This window comes from Lipotes vexillifer, unplaced genomic scaffold (assembly GCF_000442215.2).
Source record: "Lipotes vexillifer unplaced genomic scaffold, Lipotes_vexillifer_v1.1 scaffold1980, whole genome shotgun sequence".
NCBI lineage: Eukaryota > Metazoa > Chordata > Mammalia > Artiodactyla > Lipotidae > Lipotes > Lipotes vexillifer.
In genome coordinates this window covers 1,779,621-1,787,377 of record NW_006797999.1, presented here as the reverse complement: position 1 = coordinate 1,787,377, position 7,757 = coordinate 1,779,621, and the positions used below count along the sequence as shown (strand labels likewise).

The 7,757-nt window shown below is 39.5% G+C and overlaps 1 protein-coding gene across 1 annotated transcript in view; it reads left to right on the top strand.

The window, feature by feature from the left end:
• Positions 1–1,449: 1,449 nt before the first annotated feature.
• TENM3 (teneurin transmembrane protein 3) overlaps positions 1,450–7,757 on the top strand; it is a 181,564-nt gene continuing 175,256 nt past the window's right edge. Inside the window, exon 1 of the mRNA XM_007470027.1 lies at positions 1,450–1,683. The gene's annotated coding sequence lies outside the window, so the exon portion shown is untranslated. The remainder of the gene's footprint in view (positions 1,684–7,757) is intronic.

Here is a 7,757-nt window from a genome sequence, read left to right as displayed (position 1 = left end):
GACTGTGTTAACAATCACTGCTGGAGTTCACACTGTAGATGAAAGATAGTCCCTGTGTTTCCTGTTCTCTTTTTAATATGTGCATTTATATTAATAGCATGATTTAATACAACACTTTAAAATTATATTGCACTTTGAACTGAAGTTAGTCAAAAATTGACATCTTATGTGTGCGGAGCCATAATAAGTTTAGCATTAAATTAAGGAGTCATCTCTGTCTGTTGGCTAAAATGTAGTATTTGTGCATTCTAGCATGTCCAAAGCTAGGTAATGAGAATGAGAAGTGGGTCTCAAATGTTCCATTCATTTGCGTATTTTTAACTTATGACTTATTAGCTTTAGAGAATTTTTTCCTGGTTACAACCCACTGTTGTGTTTATATTTTGAAGTTGCTGGATCCTTTATGATTCCGGTTTAGAACAAAATATTTGTACCACTGACATAGTGGCATGAGTCGCTCTGATCACTTATGACTTACACCAAAATGTAGTTCTACTGCATACTGTGAAATTGGAAAATCTGTTCTGCATGTGTTCTAATGGATGTAACAGTCATTAAGTATATGAGTCTTCTGACGTTGTAATCAGCTGTGATTCAGTCTGTTAAATATCCATGAAACAACATCTGCTTCACACAGTGACCTTCTGCTAAAGAATACTTAGCGTCTATTAGTAGATCACAGTGCAGATCTGCCTTATTTGAAATGTGCTAGAGTAGTCTACTGCTGTTTAGCAACTAGCTTGTAATAATTTATTGCAGTTAAATAAAGCTTAAAAAAACTCCATTAAATAATTATAGGGATTATATGCATTTCCAAAACCTTTGTGTTCTATAGAAATTACCCATTTAATTTCAGGGTTGGTTTGTTTAAAAAAGCTGAAATCTAAAGACACTTTAGGGGAGCTGTCAGATACTATTTTCTGTAGGTGTTAATAAAACCAGATGAAAAAAAAATCTGAAACAAATTAAAACCAAAAGCAATTTTACCATCTGTGGTATATTAATTAGAACTTTGTGTATGAAGGGTAAACTTGCTCTTAGAGAATGTCACTGAACACCCGCTTAATAGAACAATATGCAAATGTATTAGGTTATGGATTTACATGCAGGGTTTTTTTTTGTTTTTTTGTTTTTTTTTGCGGTACGCGGGCCTCTCACCGTTGCGGCCTCTCCCGTTGCGGAGCACAGGCTCCGGACGCGCAGGCGCAGCGGCCACGGCTCACGGGCCCAGCCGCTCCGCGGCATGTGGGATCTTCCCCGACCGGGGCACGAACCCGTGTCCCCTGCATCGGCAGGCGGACTCCCAACCGCTGCGCCATCGGGGAAGCCCTATATGCAGTTTTTAATGCTAATTCATCTACAGTGGATCCCCAAGAAATTGGTAGTGTGTATAGATGTGTATGTGCACATACACATAAATATAATGTTTCCATTTCTTTTTTCAGAGCAACCTGCAAACAACCAAGGCCAATCCACCCTGCAGCCTCTGCCACCTTCCCATAAACAACAGTCCGCACAGCATCATCCATCCATCACTTCTCTCAATAGAAACTCCCTGACCAATAGAAGGAACCAGAGTCCGGCCCCGCCGGCTGCTTTGCCCGCCGAGCTGCAAACCACACCCGAGTCCGTCCAGCTGCAGGACAGCTGGGTCCTTGGCAGTAATGTACCACTGGAAAGCAGGTAAGCCTTGAAGTTGAGACTTTCAGAGTGTTTGATTGTTAGGGCCACACAATATACCTGCATGGAGAATGTATATTTGACAACAGTCAACAAGCCATATTTTTTAAATATCTGAAATAGAAAGATAAATTAGTGCAACCGTTTCCTCACCAAGAGAGATTTACCACTCTTATATACGCTCTGTTTTGTCTTCTCTAGAAACAGCTCCAGATGACTGGTACTCTTTTAATTGCTGGACCAATGAACTTTCCTACCCTTTTCACACATTTTGTAGCCTACAGGAGATGAGAATAAACGGCTTCAGTGAAACTTTTCTTTGCTACCAGTTTTTTTCTTATCTACAGATGATCAGGCATGTAGAGAAAAGGATGGAAATGTAAATGTGTTTCTCAGTCCCATGATTCAGTGATTATATTGAGCATCTACTTGGTTCCAGACATCCCTGCTTTTCACAGACTCCGTTTTGTCCATCACATCCTAAAATCGTAGTGGACCCCCACTGATGATGCTTCAGCACAAGTCAGAGGACCATTTGTTAAGGATATTTTAGCTTCTTGCAATATGAGGGAGATGGGACCTTTAAGGCTCCTTCCATCATTATTTCCATTCATCTTTACACAATTCTACTCGAAAATTCTTCCTTATGATTCCTGAAATTTCCAACCTCTGGTCTTCATCATGCAGCTGAGAATCTGTAACTGTACAAGATCATTTTGCCCCACTTCTGCAGCACGGCCCGCTGACCCCTTCGCTTCCAGAACCTTCGCCAGCTCAGTGCTCCTCCTCTGACACATGCTGGTGTTTCAGTGAGGTTCTTAATGACTTCTAGCACATCTGAGGCCACAGCTAGCAACCTGCTCACACAAGAGTGTAGATCAGTAAGAGCCATTTTGAGCTAATTCATTTCATTTTTAAATGTCTACGGGTACAGAAACTCTTACGTTCTTCCTTTGGCCAGGACCACAACAGTCGGCATCTCCTTTGTGTCACGTGTCACACAAGCAAGGAGTGTGGCGTCCTAACTCATGGGTCTCCTATTGGCAGCTTTGCAGCAATGTTCCTCTAACACTCCTATTGGTATTTATTTCTTTCCTGCCCTAAGGTTCCAGTAGGTTCAGAGAAAAAGACTCATCACTACATAAAGCCAGAAACCAGAGGGCTCTGGACCTCCTGGGAGGGTGCCCTGCCCTGTGGAGCCCCTGGCTAAAGTCAGCATTTAAATTAGCTTCTGGGTGAAGAAACGGGTCTCATGATGAATAAATTGCTTTTTTTTTTTTTTGCCATTAATTGCATGATCTAAACCAATTCTGCCCTGAGGACGAGCAAGCAGGATGTCCTCACAGTTAGTTGTCAACAATAATGTATTTCTGTCTTTTCTTTTGCTCTTGACCTAAAAAGAAGTTTCCGAAAGAACCCTTGTCTTTTCATCTACAGCGTCAGCCAAGAGTAGCTGGGTTTGATCATTTATTTTGGAATATTGAGCACTCTTCTGGGAAAAATTAGAAAGTGCAGGAGAAGTAGGCAAACAGCAGGTTTTTTCACTTAAAGACAAAGACTCATGTACACAGATTTTTTTCTTAGCACAGAGCTAAGTTTACTCAGTGTCATTAATTAGCACACACTGAACAATCAACACTGATGCACTATTGTCATTTGGAAAAGAAATTATTAGGAAAAAAGTAACTTTCCAGTTGAGTCATCAAATTGAATATGGATAATTGCATTGTAGTTGGCAATAATTGTCTTGACAGATATTTGTGAAATATGCCAAGTTAGGTCATCAGAAATGTGTTTAATTTAGGGGACGTGGTAGTTAGCACAAAAGCCTGAAAAACCAGTGGTAGGAAAGTTGGTATTCCTTGAAGCCACCACGTCTTATAGAGCAGGTATTTGGAATAACTTGGGGGAAAGATAAGTGTGTTCTTGTTATTCCTCACATTGTGCTAATGAATATTTGTTGCTGGGAAGTTAGGGAAGAAAGTAGCTCCTTAGAGGACAACCCACAGTAGCTATATGTGACATTGTAGTCGATTTCTCTAAGTTCAGACCGTATGAGAATCACTCTCGGGTGATTTCAGAGCCGTACCATTTGAAATTCCATTTCAAAGAAGTACCGTTAGTGAACCATCAATGGAATTACATTTTATAGTTTTATGAATTGACATAGTAAGAAAATCTATCAGTTGATATTCTCACACACATATATAGAAAGTACAATGAATTTGAAAATTGTACATCATGCTAAAATTTTTCAATCTATAGTATAATTTTGTTATTTTCTCCTTTTCCAATGTTCACATCTTATAATATTACTAGTCAAAAAAAAAGTGGCATTTCAACTTGCAAGTACTCAGTGAATCAACCTAAGCAGAGGTGTGAAAATTTCACACTGTACTGACATAGTGCCACTGTGGTTTCTTTAATAGTCTCACTTGGCTGGAACTCTTGAGGTGAACAACCAGTCTTATTTATCATTGATTTTTCCTTTTTTAGTTAAGGTTCCCTATTGAGTATGATTCTCAGTTTCAACTATATTAACAACTTTATCCAGACTTGTGTCTGCCTTTGACTATTTTTTAATCTACTCTAGAGTTTTGTCTTTGGCAATTATTGCCATTTATACATAGACTCATCTTGCTGATTGTCACTTTTCCGAAACTGTCATTTAAAGGATGTAAGCTATAAAGATTGGAATTCAGTTCTGTGTAGACAAGAATCTCTGGGTTGTTTTCTCTTTGTCTCTTCCCCTTTTCTCCTTTCAGCATGTCCTGATAATAGTTGGTTACAAGTGGCATGTAATAATCCGTGAAAATCTCAAGTCATTTCCACCTAAACTTGGTACAAAAGACATAAAAGATGTGTCCTGTCTGTTTCAACGTAGCTTTCCTTTTGATTTAGTAAAAAGCAGTGTTCCCACCAGCAGTTTCTTGCTTGCATAAGTGTATGTCCTTTATCTAAGGAATTTAGCCGTTGCTGCCGCTGGAGACTGGCGATGTCATTGTGCTCTGGTCGCCCATCTCCAGCGAGTTTCAGATCTAGAGTCACATCAAGATGCAAACAAGCATTTGCCGTTTATAAGCATATTCTTATTATCTCATCATCTCCTAAAAGTAACAATCAGGGCCTAGACAGAACACCAGTACCTGCTTAGAACTTTTCTGAAGACTCCTTTTCTTTGAGCTCAGTATTTCTTGTCCTTTGTATAATTCATTTTTAGGGCATCTGATAGCCTATAGCTCAGCCTTTGTTTATTTTATACTTCAGCTGCTTCCGTACATAATAATAGCTGCTACCAGAATATAGAGCAGCTGAAGAAAAGTGTACCCTTGACTCAGGACAGCACCACTTAAAGGTGCAGTACGGAGACTCTCATTGAGAATCCTGACCTTCAGCAATTGTAAAGTTAATTGCCTGCAAGTTGCTCACTTATATATGTGAATTACGTAGCTTAGTAGTTACCTATTAGATGTTAACCAAGTGGTTCATCTGTAGCTATTTAATAAAAGATTTATTCAAGTCTCATTTATTGAAGTCTACTTTGGCCTTGATAGTTCATTAGTGATGTTCCCATAGCTTTTTACCTTGTAGCTCAGCAATGCTTTGCTAATTATTAATGTATGAAATTGCATATTAAATTACCTTTTCATTATTTCATTTTTAATTCAAATATCAAGATGTCTTGGGCTGCTTTAATGTGAGATCAGTTGCTATATCTTTGAAAAAAAAAAAAACCTAAACAGAAGTATCATTTGCTAAAGTAAGATATTCTCCTTTTTTTTCCCCTCTTTTATCTTCGCTCTAAATGGTTCTAAGGAAAAGGAAAGACAATCAGGTCTGAGTCAGCCTTGCCTATTAGAAGTCTAGGCAGCAACACACACATCCTGGCCGTATGGTACCAGGGTAGAGCTTTCCCAGCTGAAAAATTGTACCTCTACCTACAAGCTGATAACCAGCTACCTTTAGCAAGGCAGTAAGTAGTAAGATCCTCCATAATTAAAGATACAGCTGTAAGTAAAATATACCCGGGAAGGTAATCTACTGACTTAAGTTTACTGAGTAATGCCATATCCTTTTGTTAAAGATAGTTTGAGGAATCCCAAGGACACCTGTGGGAAAAGAGAAAATCACAAAATACAGTAACGAGAGGCAAAACTGAAGGAGCTAAAGTTTCTGAACGTAAACTTCAAAATCAGATGTGGATCTAGGATAAGAAATTCTTTTTTTAATAGTAATCTTTTATTTATTCACTTATTTGTATATTTATTTTTGGCTGTGTTGGGTGTCAGTTTCTGTGCGAGGGCTTTCTCTAGTTGCGGCGAGCGGGGGCAACTCTTCATCGCGGTGCGCGGGCCTCTCTTGTTGCGGAGCACAGTCTCCAGGCGCGCAGGCTCAGTAGTTGTGGCTCACGGGCCTAGTTGCTCCGCGGCATGTGGGATCTTCCCAGACCGGGGCTCAAACCCGTGTCCCCTGCATTAGCAGGCAGATTCTCAACCACTGCGCCACCAGGGAAGTCCTAAGATACTCTTAATTAATCTTTGAGAGTCTCACCATCTCCATTTGTTTAAAAAAAAAAAAAACCCAGTAAACTCATCTAAAATTACATACTAATGAATAGTAAAAATCAAGGGATTCCAGATCTCTTGAAATATTTCACCTTTAATAACTCACGATATTTGTTAAAAGGCCCGTAGAGGGATATGGGTCCATTTGTAAGAGGAAGAGGAAGACGGATGTGTGATGCAAGAGCATTTGCTAGGAGGTGTTTATATTTAAGACTTGTTTCAATTTGTGGCTTAAAAATTTTTGTCTCAATGAGAGGAGGGTAATTCCAGCAGCTGTTGCATTCCTAGTTCAGCGCCTGTGCTCTATCGTAACCATATAATCGATCATCAAACCAGGACAATATGAGAGTGAAAGGGGACTGTGAACAGTTACACTGGAGCTACAGGCATAAACCAAGGCTGTGGTGGGCAAAGAGGCACATGGTTACCCTACGAAGTTTTATTCCCAGGAGTAAAGTTACTTTGTAAGTTCAAATTATTTTATACATAGGTAAATAATAACAGAGATCGAGTTAGAGGCAGTGGAAAGGCAGCCCTTGTTTGCATACAGGTGTGGCTCCTACTTTGAAATTTTCTAGTTTCTGTTGCCAACATGTAGCAAATATTTAACCTTTAACCCTTTGTCAACCCCTTTACAGAGAAAGCTTCTGTTGGCCCCCAAAATGTGTCACTCCTAGAAATGATACATAAAATGGTCGTCTTTATTTTCTTCTCACACTATCAAGAGAACAGGAGGGGGCATATACTGAAGTCAGCATGTTGAATGACTTTTTTTTCCCAAAAAGTTCAAATTTAATTTCTTTTTTTTTTCTTTTTTTTTTTTTTTGCTGTACGCGGGCCTCTCACTGTTGTGGCCTCTCCCGCTGCGGAGCACAGGCTCTGGATGCGCAGGCTCAGCGGCCATGGCCCACGGGCCCAGCCGGTCCGGGGCATGTGGGATCTTCCCCGACCGGGGCACGAACCCGTGTCCCCTGCATCGGCAGGCGGACTCTCAACCACTGCGCCACCATGGAAGCCCCAAATTTAATTTCTTAAATGTAAAATGTTAAAGGTAAATCATGTATTAACTAAAAATGTTAAGCAAAGATAAATTTTGATCCTGGTTTTACTCAAAGATCCATGTGTCTCTGGCAACATTATAATTTGGTTTCTGAAACCATTCTCTTACACTGAAAGAGTCCTCATTCTAAAATAAAGTATGAGATAAAAATTCAAAGATGATTACTAAGTGAAAGCAAAAGCATCATTTTTAATACAAGATTGCTACTAACCAGTTGTAATGCTACCGTCTCAATTTGGTTGTTTAGCAGGCATCATGCCAATAATTAAAATGAGAAAGTAGGCTGTGGGCTGATTGTAGCTCTAAAATAAAGGTCATTCCCAGGAGTCAATACTGATATATTTTCCTGAATAAAACCTAGTAGATCCAGTAGAGATATAAACACAGTTTAGCATCATGAGAAGAACATGTGCTTTGCAGTCAGACCTGATTTTTTTTTTTTTTTTTTTTTT